The sequence below is a fragment of the Bison bison genome, unplaced genomic scaffold (genome assembly GCF_000754665.1).
Source record: "Bison bison bison isolate TAMUID 2011002044 unplaced genomic scaffold, Bison_UMD1.0 scf7180017864471, whole genome shotgun sequence".
NCBI classification, from domain to species: domain Eukaryota; kingdom Metazoa; phylum Chordata; class Mammalia; order Artiodactyla; family Bovidae; genus Bison; species Bison bison.
The window spans coordinates 7,033,535-7,046,121 of NW_011495032.1; positions in this window are offsets into that span (position 1 = coordinate 7,033,535).

Below are 12,587 nucleotides of genomic sequence, written 5' to 3' on the forward strand. Positions count from 1 at the left end.
ATTTTTGAGATTAGTTGTTTGTCGGTTGCTTCATTTGCTATTATTTTCTTCCATTCTGAAGGCTGTCTTTTCACCTTGCTTATAGTTTCCTTTGTTGTGCAGAAGCTTTTAATTTTAATTATTTTTTTATTTATTTTTATTTTATTTTATTTATAAATTTTATTTATTTTTGCTTTTATTTCCAATATTCTGGGAGGTGGGTCATAGAGGATCCTGCTGTGATTTCCCAGCAGTCCCACTGCTGGGCATACACACCAAGGAAACCAGAATTGAAAGAGACACGTGTACCCCAATGTTCATCACAGCACTGTTTATAATAGCCAGGACATGGAAGCAACCTAGATGTCCATCAGCAGATGAATGGATAAGAAAGTTGTGGTACATATACACAATGGAGTATTACTCAGCAATTAAAAAGAATACATTTGAATCAGTTCTAATGAGGTGGATGAAACTGGAGCCTATTATACAGAGTGAAGTAAGCCAGAAAGAAAAACACCAGTACAATATACTAATGCATATATATGGAATTTAGAAAGATGGTAACGATAACCCTGTAGGCGAGACAGCAAAAGAGACACAGATGTATAGAACAGTCTTTTGGACTCTGTGGGAGAGGGAGAGGGTGGGATGATTTGGGGGAATGGCGTAGAAACATGTATAATATCATATAAGAAATGAATCGCCAGTCCAGGTTCCATACAGGATCCTTGGGGCTGGTGCACTGGGACGACCCGGAGGGATTCGTACGGGGAGGGAGGTGGGAGGGGGGGGTTCAGGATGGGGAACACATGTACGCCCGTGGCGGATTCATGTTGATGTGTGGCAGAACCAATACAATATTGTAAAGTAATTAGCCTCCAATTAAAATAAATAAATTTAAAAAAAATGAAAAAACAAGCTAAAATGTACTATGAAAATGATAAAGGTATTTAAGAAAAGTATAAATTCAAATCAGAAAATCTTATAAATGAGGTGACTGGAAACTCGGAAGCTTTGAAAAGAGGAGTGACAGAATTCAGAGCATAACTAGAGAAAATAGTGTTATTTTAAAATGAAGTCTAAAATGAAGAAATACAAGAAAGAGCAACACAATAATGCCTTAAGATAAATACAACATGGAAAGGAAGACATATTTAAAAATATTTTAAAAGAGATAGAAAGTATTGAGAGAAAAACAATAGAGACTACCATGGTGGTTCAGTGGTTAAGAATCTTCCTGCCAATTCAGGGGACACAGGTTCAATCCCTGGTCAGGGAACTAATATCCCACATGCCTCAGAGCACTAAGCCCAAGTGCTGCAACAAGAGAAGCCTCAGTGATGAGAAGTTCGAACACCATAGCTAGAGAGTAGCTTCTGCTCATTGTAACTAGAGAAAGCCCATATGCAGCTACAAAAAACCAATGCAGCCAAAAATAAATTTAAAAAATAAAAATGATAGATAATAAAGATAAGCAAAGATACAACATATGTATAATAAGGGGCTTTCCAAGACATGCATGAAAGCAAAGGAAAAAAAAAACACAAAGACTAAAACATGTAACTTAAGAAAACATTCCTGAAGTAATAGAATTTGTGACTACATAGTACAAGAACATACCACAGTCCTAAAGAGAATAACCTATGTGGCCAGTATCAAGATGTATTCTGATAAAATTATGAGGCTTTATGAAAAAGTTATTTCAGGCATCCTGGCAAAAAGACCAAGCTACTCAAAAGGGAATTATAGCCACATTGTCATCAGAATTTTTGACAGCCAGAAGACAATGGAGTAACTTATCTAACATATGCAAAAAAGGTAAGTCACAGATTTTACACCAACCTAATAAATCTCTATGTAACAAGACCATAGAAAATTGTTATGAACATAATAACTCAGGGAATACTGTTCTACAGCCCTTCCTGGGGGGCCATTTGAGGAATAAGCTTTCCCCAAACACTGGGAGGGCGTGTTGGAGTAATAGGGACCAAATTTACCCTTCCACCTCAAACACCCAAAATAAAAAACAAAATGTGTGAAACTGAACACTTAAACCATCTACCAGCCCTGTTACCCATCACCCAGTCTTGTGACTAACCTCTGTAAGTTCCCAGTTTCCTCTTCTATGAAAGGGAAGAATTGGCTGTCCTAACTTCTTACGGTTGCTGAGACAAATATCAGATTACACATGTCATGTGCTCACCACAGGCCCTGGCAGAGTGCTGCGTACCTAATAGAGATTAGTTTTATCCTTAACCTGTAGGCTGAGGAGATGGGAGGGTCACAGACACTAAGTAACTTGCCAAGGACATACAGCTAGAAAGTATCATGAGTCTCTCTGTCTGGTCCCCAAGGAGGCTGCACACAATTTTATCACATGGCTTAGTGAGGTTCAGATATGCTTTATCTTTTGCATTTTCTTTGTCTTTTGCTCACCAATATTTAAAGCCTGGCTTGAAAAAGACAAGCTGGCACAGGAAATTAAGAAGAAATGTCAGAGAACTTCCATCTTGACCATTCATCTCTTAATCTAGGCTGCCCTGGATGTCATAACAGGGGAATGACCAGAATCAAGTAAGGTCATAAGTAAGGAGCAAATTAGTAGAACAAATAAATTGACAAAGGAATTAATGGACAATTAGCCTGGATACTGCAACATTGTCCAGGGTCCAAATCCACAGGGATGCTGGCTAAGGCCAGTCATAGTCACAACTTCTGTTGCCCTGGAAATCCCAGGGAATTTTCTCCTCTGCTCTTAAGGAAATTCAATGGCTCTATGATACATGGGGTCATTTCCAATGTCAGAAATTATAACCAACCATAAGACATTTATTAAATCCAAGGAACAACCATCTCTATTTATAAACATGTAAAGAAGGAAAGTGACTGCTCAGGGAAGCTTGCTGTAAAATCCAAAGCCAAACCCAGCTCAACCCTGTTCCTTCACTGGTTGAAGTTCCTGGGAGATTCCTCTGGCTTTTTTATGCACTGAGACTTTATGGGAATGACACAGATTCCTGTCCCTTCTCTAGAACCATCAGTACTGAAAAGATTCAAGTCTTCACCTTTGAACCCAATTGTGCCAAACTGAAAATAATTATTACCTACTTGCTTCTGGGAGAATAAAAAGAAACATGCAAACATTTCCTTTTTCCCCCCAAATCAGGACTGAAGACCCAAAAAGAGGGAAAATCATCTCCTGTCTTAAGTAACTCAGCTCCAGAGGGATGTCCACCACCCCAGCTCTATCCCTCCCTGCTTGGGTTTCTACTCATTCGTGTGTTCATTGGAGCAGCTTTCAATTTCCGTCAAGAACTTTCCCTCTGTATTCAAAACTTGGTTGACTGTTAGGCACTAGAGGCCTACCTTTCAGCCTGTCTTGGCTTTTAACATGTCTTCCTCATTAAGCTTTATATTTCTAGTGTTTTATTTGACTCTTCCTTTCACTTCAAAGCCATTGTAAGGTTATTCAGTTCAGTTCAGTCACTCAGTTGTGTCTGACTCTTTGTGACCCCATGGACTGCAGCACGCCAGGCTTCCTTGTCCATCACCAATTTCTGGAGTTTACTAAAATTCATGTCCATTGAGTTGGTTATGCCATCCAAGCATCTCATTCTCTGTCATCCCCTTCTCCTCCCACCTTCAATCTTTCCCAGTATCAGAGTCTTTTCAAATGAGTCAGCTCTTCAGTTAGGTGGCTAAAGTATTGGAGTTTCAGCTTCAGCATCAGTCCTTCCAATGAATATTCAGGACTGATCTCCTTTAGGATGGGGGTTGGATCTCCTTGATGTCCAAGGGACTCTCAAGAGTCTTCTCCAACACCACAGGTCAAAAGCATTAATTCCTCAACACTCAGCTTTCTTTATAGTCCAACTCTCAAATCCATTCATGTCTACTGGAAAAACGAAAGCTTTGACTAGACAGACCTTTGTTGGCAAAGTAATGTCTTTGCTTTTTAATAAGCTGTCTAGGTTGGTTGTAACTTTTCTTCCAAAGAGCAAGCATTTTTTTAATTTCATGGCTGCAGCCACCATCTCCAGTGATTTTGGAGCCCAAGAAAATAAAGTCTCTTTTTGTTTCCATTGTTTCCTAACGTATTTGCCATGAAGTGATGGGACCAGATGCCATGATCTTAGTTTTCCGAATGTTGAGCTTTAAGCCAACTTTTTCACTCTCTTCTTTCACTTTCATCAAGAAGCTCTTTAGTTCTTCTTCACTTTCTGCAATAAGGGTGGTGTCATCTGCATATCTGAGGTTATTAGTATTTCTCCTAACACTCTTCATTCCAGCTTGTGCTTCATCCAGTCCAGCATTTCTCATGACGTACTCTGCATATAAGTTAAATAAGCAGGGTGACAATATACAGCCTTGATGTACTCCTTTCCTGATTTGGAACCAGTCTGTTTTTCCAAGTCCAGTTCTAGCTTTTGCTTCTTGACCTGCATACAGATTTCTCAAGAGGCAGGTCAGGTGGTCTGATATTCCCATCTCTTGAAGAATTTTCCACAGTCTGCTGTGATCCACACAGTTAAAGGCTTTGGCATAGTCAATAAACCAGAAATAGATGTCTTTCTGGAACTCTTTTGCTTTTTCAATGATCCAACAAATGATGGCAATTTGATCTCTGGTTCCTCTGCCTTTTCTAAATCCAGCTTGAACATCTGGAAGTTCATGGTTCATGTAATGTAGAAGCCTGTCTTGGAGAATTTTGAGCATTACTTTGCTAGCGTGTGAGATGAGTGCAATTGTGTGGTAGTTTGAACATTCTTTGGCATTGCCCTTCTTTGGGATTGGAATGAAAACTGACCTTTTCCAGTCCTGTGACCACTCCTAAGTTTTTCAAATTTGATGGCGTGTTGATTCAAGCACTTTCACAGCATCATCTTTAAGATTTGAAATAGCTGAACTGGAATTCCTTCACCTCCACTAGCTTTGTTCATAGTGATGCTTCCTAAGGCCCACATGACTGAATTCCAGCGTTTCTGGTTCTAGGTGAGTGATCACACCATCTTGATTATATGGGTAGTGAAGATCTTTTTGTATATGTGTATTCTTGCCACCTCTTCGTAATATCTTCTGCTTCTGTTAGGTCCATACATTTTCTGTCCTTTATTGTGCCCATCTTTGCATGTAAAGTTCCCTTGGTATCTCTAATTTTCTTGAAGAGGTCTCTAGTCTTTCCCATTCTGTTTTCCTCTATTTCTTTGCATTGATCACCGAGGAAGGCTTTCTTATCTCTCCTTGCCATTCTTTGAAACTCTGCATTCACATGGGTATCTTTCTTTTTCTCCTTTGCCTTTCACTTCTCTTTTTTTTCATAGCTGTTTGTAAGGCCTCCTCAGACAACCATTTTGCCTTTCTGCATTTCTTTTTCTTGGGGATGGTCTTGATCACTGCCTCCTGTACAATGTTATGAACCTCCACCCATAGTTCTTCAGGCACTCTGTCTATCAGATCTAATCCCTTGAATCTATTTGTCACTTCCACTCTGAAATAATCATAAGGGATTTGATTTAGGTCATATCTGATTGACCTGGTGGTTTTCCCTCCTTTTTTCAATGTAAGTCTGAATTTGGCAGTAAGGAGTTCATGATCTGAGCCACAGTCAGTTCCCAGTCTTGTTTTTGTTGACTATTTAGAGCTTCTCCATCTTTGCTGCAAAGAATATAATAATCTGATTTTGGTATTGACCAGCTGGTGATGTCCATGCATAGAATCTTCTCTTGTGTTGGAAGAGGGTGTTTACTATGACCAGTGCGTTCTCTTGGCAAAGCTCTATTAGCATTTACCCTGCTTCATTCTGTACTCCAAGTATTTCTTTACTTCCTACTTTTGCATTCCAGTCCCCCATAATGAAAAGGACATCTTTTTTGGGTGTTAGTTCTAGAAGGTCTTGCATGTCTTCATAGAACCGTTCAACTTCAGCTTCTTCAGTGTTACTGGTCTGGGCATAGACTTGGATTACTGTGCTATTGAATGGTTTGCCTTTCAATATCAGAGATCATTCTGGTTTTTCAAGAACAGAGATCTTTCTGTTTTTTTTTTTTTAGATTGTACACAAGTACTGCATTTTGAAGTCTTTTGTTGACCATGAGGGCTACTCCATTTCTTCTAAGGGATTCTTGCCCACAATGGTAGATCTAATGGTCAGTTTAGTTCAGTTCAGTCGCTCAGTCATGTCCGACTCTTTGTGACCTCATTAATCGCAGCACGCCAGGCCTCCCTGTCCATCATCTACTCCCGGAGTTCACATAAACTCATGTCCATTGAGTCGGTGATGCCATCCAGTCATCTCATCCTCTGTCATCCCCTTCTCCTCCTGCCCCCAATCCCTCCCAGAATCAGGATCTTTTCCCATGAGTCGACTGTTCGCATGAGGTGGCCAAAGTACTGGAGTACTGGAGTTTCAGCTTCAGCATTAGTTCTTCCAATGAACACCCAGGACTGATCTCCTTTAGGATGGACTGGTTGGATGTCCTTGCAGTCCAAGGAACTCTCAAGAGTCTTCTCAAACACTGCAGTTCAAAAGCATCAATTCTTCTGCGCTCAGCTTTCTTTATAGTCCAACTCTCATATCCATACATGACCACTGAAAAAACCATAGCCTTGACTAGACGGACCTTTGTTGGCAAAGTAATATCTCTGCTTTTTAATGTGCTATCTAGGTTGGTCATAACTTTCCTTCCAAAGAGTAAGCGTCTTTTAATATCATGGCTGCAATCACCACCTGCAGTGATTTTGGAGCCCCCAAAAAATAAAGTCAGCCACTGTTTCCACTGTTTCCCCATCTATTTCCCATGAAGTCATGGGACCGGATGCCATGATCTTCGTTTTCTGAATGATGAGCTTTAAGCCAACTTTTTCACTCTCCTCCTTCATTTTCATTAAGAGGCTTTTTAGTTCCTCTTCACTTTCTGCCATAAGGGTGGTGTCATCTGCATATCTGAGGTTATTGATATTTCTCCCGGCAATCTTGATTCCAGCTTGCACTTCTTCCAGCCCAGCATTTCTCATGATGTACTCTGCATATAAGCTAAATCAGCAGGGTGACAATATACAGCCTTGACGTACTCCTTTTCCTATTGGGAACCAGTCTGTTGTTCCGTGTCCAGTTCTAACTGTTGCTTCCTAAGATCTAATTGTCATCTGAGTTAAATTCACCCATTCCAGTCAGTTTTAGTTTGCTGATTCTAAAATGTTGTTGTTCACTCTTGCCATCTCCTGTTTGCCCACTTCCAATTTGCCTTCATTCATGGACCTAACATTCCAGGTTCCTATGCAGTATTGCTCTTTACAGCATTGGACTTTACTTTCATCACCAGTCACATCCGCAACTGGGTGTTGTTTTTGCTTTGGCTCCATCTCTTCATTCGTTCTGGAGTTATTTCTCCACTGATCTCCAGTAGCACATTGGGTACCTACCAACCTGGGGCATCATCTTTCAGTGTCCTGTGTTTTTGCCTTTTCATGCTGTTCATGGGCATCTCAAGGCAAGAATACTGAAGTGGTTTGCCGTTCTCTTCTCCAGTGGACCACGTTTTGTCAGACCTCTCCACTGTGACCTGTCCGTCTTGGGTGGCCCTAGATGGCATGGCTCACAGTTTCACTGAGTTAGACAAGACTGTGGTCCATGCGATCAGATTGGTTAGTTTTCTGTGACTGAGGTTTTCAGTCTGTCTGCCCTCTGATGGATAAGGATAAGAGGCTTATGGAAACTTCCTGATGGGAGAGATTGACTGAGGGGGAAACTGGGTCTTGTTTTGATGGGCAGGGGCAAGCTCAGTAAATCTTTAATCCAATCTTCTGTTGAAGGGCAGGGCTGTGTTCCCTCCCTGTTATTTGACCTGAGGCCAAACTGTGGTGGAGGTAATGCAGATAATGGCAACTTCCTTCAAAAGGTCCCATGCACATACTGCTACACTCAGTGCCCCCAACCCTGCAGCAGGCCACCGCCAGACCATGCCTCTGCCAGAGACTTCTGGACACTCACGGGCAAGTCTGGGTCAGTCTCTTGTGGGGTCACTGCTCCTTCCTCTGGGTCCTGGTGCTCACAAGGTTCTGTTTGTGTCCTCCAAGAGTCTGTTTCCCCTGTCCTGTGTAAATTCTGGCGGCTCTATGGTGGGTTAATGGTGACCTCCTCCAAAAGGGCTTATGCCATACCCAGGTCTACTGCACCCAGAGCCCCTGCCCTGCCCCTGAAGCAGTCCACTGCTGACCCGTATATCCTCAGGAGACACCCAAACACAGTTCTGTCCCAGGTTCTATAATGTTATTAATTGGCCAAATTTCGATATTTTTGTGTCCTGGGGAATAGGTAGGACCAAGGAAAGAGAGACTAGGAAACAGCCAGTTGAGGGAGGAGTCAGAATACACATATTTATTGATTATATTTGCCATCTTATATGCACATGGTTCATGGTGCCCCAAACAAGTACACAATAGTAACATCAAAGATCATTAATCACAAATCACCATAGCAAATATAATAATGATGATAAAGTTTGAAATGTTGCAAAGATTACCAAAACTTGACACAGAAGCATGAAGTGCACAAATACTGTTGGAATAACAGCACTGGCAGTCTTGCTTGACAGAGTTGCCACAAACATTCAATTTGCTAAAAAAGAAAAGAAAAGAAAAGCACAATAAAACAAGGTATGCCTGTACTATGCACTGGATGCTACGAGAGATAAAAAGGTGAAAAATACAAAATCTTCTTCCTCAAGAAAGTCAGGCTTTGTTTGGGAGTAAAAATATAAATCTTTGGAAACTTCAACCAAAAAATAAGATTAAAAACTTTTTTTCTTCCAGTTTATTGAGATATAGCTGACATAACAGCACTGTGTAATTTTAAGCTCTATGGCATAATGATTTACATATGTCATGAAATGATCATCAAGGTCAGGTCAGTGAACATCCATTATCTCATATAAACATAAAATTAAAGAAATAGAAAAAAATTCTTTTCCTGTGCTAAGAACTCTTAGAATTTACTCTCTTAACAGCTTTCATGCATAACACACAGTAGTGCTAATTAAATTAATCATGGTGTACATTACATCCCTTACTTATCTTACAACTGAAAATTTGTACCTTTTGACTACCTTCATTCAATTCCCTCAACCCCACCTCTGGTAACCACAAATCTGATCTCTTTTTCTATGAGTTAGTTTGTCTGTTTTTGAAGTATAATTGAGCTGAAACACTATGTTAGTTCCTGTTACACAACATAGTGATTTGATATTTCTATACACTTCAAAATGATGATCAAGATAAGTCTAATTTCCATATGTCATTATAAAAAGATATTACATAATTATTGACTATGTTCTCCACACTGTACATTTTATACTGTGACTCATTTATTTTGTAACTGAGAGTCTGTACCTCTTAATCTCCCTCACTATTCCCCCTCACCCCTCCCACTGGCAACCACCTATTTGTTTTTTGTATCTATGACTCTATTCCTGTTTTGTCATGTTGTTCATTTATTTCATTTGTTTTAGATTCCACATATAAGTAAAATCGTATAGTATTTGTCTTTCTCTATTTGACTTATTTCATTTAACATAATATCCTCTACGTGCATCCATGTTGCTGCAAATATCAAGATTTCATTTTTTTTCAAGGCTGAGTAATATTCCATTATGTATGTGTGTGTGTGTGTGTGTGTGTGTGTGTGTGTGTACCACATCTTTATCCATTCATCTGTTGATGGGCACTTAGCCATGTCTTGTAAATAATGCTGCTATGAACATTGGGGTGCATGTATCTTTTCTAATAGTATTTTTGTTTCTTTGGATAAATACACAGCAGTGAGGTTTCTGGATCAAGGGTAGTTCTATTTCTAATTTTTGAAGGAATCTCCATACTGTTTTCCATAGTGACTGCAGCAGTTTATATTACCATCAGTGGTATGTAAGTGTTCCCTTTTCTCCACATACTCACCAACACTTGTTACTTGTCTTATTGATAATAGTCCTTCTGGCAGGTAGGAGGTGATGTCTCATTGTGGTTTTAATTTGCATTTCCCTGATGATTAGTGATATTGAGCATCTTTTTATGTCCCCATTGGCCATCTGTGTGTCTTCTTTGGAAAAACGTCTATTCACATTTTCTGCCCATTTTTTAATTGGGTTGTTCGAGTTTTGTTTTTGTGTTTGTGTTTTTGGCTACACTGTGTAGCATACAGAATCTTAGTTCTCCATCCAGGGATTGAACCCATGTCCCCTGAAGTGGAAGCATGGAGTCTAAACCACTGGACCACCAGGGAAGTCTGTAGTTGTTTGTTCTATTGATGTTGAGTTGCATGAGTTCTTTGCATATTTTGGATGTTAATTCTATATTGGCCAGCAACTTCACAGAATTCATTGATGAATTCTAGTAGGTTTTTGGTGGCATCTTTAGGGTTTTCTGTGTTTAGTATTATGTCATCTGCAACGAGTGACAATTTTACTTCCTCTTTTTCACTTGGATTCCTTTTATTTCTTTTCCATGCCTGATTGCTGTGGCTAGGAGTTCCAATACTATGTTGAATAAAAGTGATGAGAGTGGGCATCCTTGTCTTGCTCCTGACCTTAGAGGAAATGCTTTGAGTTTTTCACCTTTGAGTATGCTAGCTGTGGGCTTGTCATATACAGCTTTTATTATATTGAGGTATGTTCCCTCTTTATCCACTTTATTGAGAGTTTGTTTTTGTTTTTTATCATAAGTGGATATTGAAGGGAATAAAATATAAATAACAAAGATGGCAAAGTGAAATCTAACAATGATAAAAACAGAATTAATTACCAGGTACTTTGCCTCTGCTCATCATAGCTCCTCACACTTGGGGTCCCAACCCCCCTCCTAGAGCCTCAGCCCTGCCCCTATCTGCATCCTTAGACCAGTCCATCACTAGAAGCTGGTTTGTGAGCAGCCTGAGTCCCATTCCCTCTATCATGTACCCATCCTATCCCTAGACCCTAGGAAGTAGGTACCTTTCTGCCCATTTTACAGATGACAAAACTAAGGCCCGTGGTGATTAAATGACTTCTCAAAACCCCAAATTCCATAAGTAACAGAACCTGCATCCCATCCCAGCTCTGTTGGACAGTCTGAGCTTCACCTGCACACTTGGCATTGGGTGGGAATCACACTAGGGTGTAAGGCAGTATTTCTGCCCTTGGGGATTGTAATCCCTTTAAGGAAAGAGTATTTGCTCACCTGGAACAGTTGGTATCATGCAAGTGCAAATATGTGTGTTGAGTGCAAACAACAGAAACCCAACTCTGGCTGCCAGGGATCTCCAAATCGACAGGAAGGTGGGAGAACAAAGCTCAGGAAATGGCCAGGAGCCAAAGGAGGCTGGAAGCCCAAAGCATAGCCAGTCACACCCCAGCTCCTCTGGGCAAGGTCCGCCTCACTGTGGCTGATCTCTAGGACTGCTGCAGTCACCTTTAGCCATGGCCATGGGGAACAGTGTCAAACTCTCCCTTTGAAAGATGTCACCACTTAAGATTCTGAGCCCTGGATAGCAGTGTCTTTTTGGCCAAGCCTAGTCAACATGCCAAGGACCTTGGTGAGGGTACATCTGCCCTCTTCAGCTTTCAGAGTGGGGTGGCTTATATCCTGCCAGTATCACATAAAGGGGCCTTTCTCTCAAACAGGATGGGCAGGGGCAAGTATGCTGGGCAGTACTCTCCCCATCCCAATAACCCCTGCAGTAAGATAAAGCTAAAAAGAGTAGTCTGGACACTGTGGGGTCTAGTTGTCTAAAGGAAGAGCCCAGATGAGCACTGAAAGAACTCAAGAGGTCTTCACAGAAGAGGTGTGCCTTGACATTGGCCTCACAGAGAGGATGTGGCCCTTGCTCTGGCCCCGATGCTTGGTTTAACCTGGAGAGTCGTCTTTTAGGTGACTGTTGCCGTGTCATTTTCACAAGTCCGCCAGCCCCTGGCACTGAGTTGAGAGCCAGGCCTGCCCAACTTCTAGCTCTCCCAACCATCTTGCTGGCCATCTTCACTGGCTCCATTTCACAAATAAGGAAACTGAAGCTTAGAAAGATCACATGTGTGGGGTGGAGGAGACTGATGTGGGAACTCAGGCCTGTTCGACCAGGACTCCCCACATTCTTTGCCAGAAGCCTGATGCTTCCCAGTATGGCTGAGAAGTAGCAGGAACACTACACTTCACTCCTTCCTGCTCAATGCTTTGCTCAGGAATTTTTGTATCCTTTACGCCAACATTATGAGAGCGAGGGCCATGTGATCACCCCTTTGAGTAGCGGAGGAATTTCTAAGGCCAAGGTCAACCAGCTTTTGCGGCCTGGTGCCGGCTTTCTGGCCTCATCCAGCCTGAAAGCTGCCTTCCTCCCCGAGACCATGCTGCTGGAGGCTGTTGGGTAGGGTGGCTTGGGGAACAGATCCCATTAAGATGTGTCCATCCTCAGAGTGCAAGCCCACACCGAGCCCGTCCCCGGTACCCAGTGGTCAAAAGCGCTGAGGGAACATGTCTAGGGGAACAATACGTATTGATGACTCTGGCAGCGGCAGCTGGCAGGCTCTGGCGGCGGTTTCGTCTGGGGTTTGAGGTGGGTTTTACTTGGATGCCAAAGCCCAGTTACT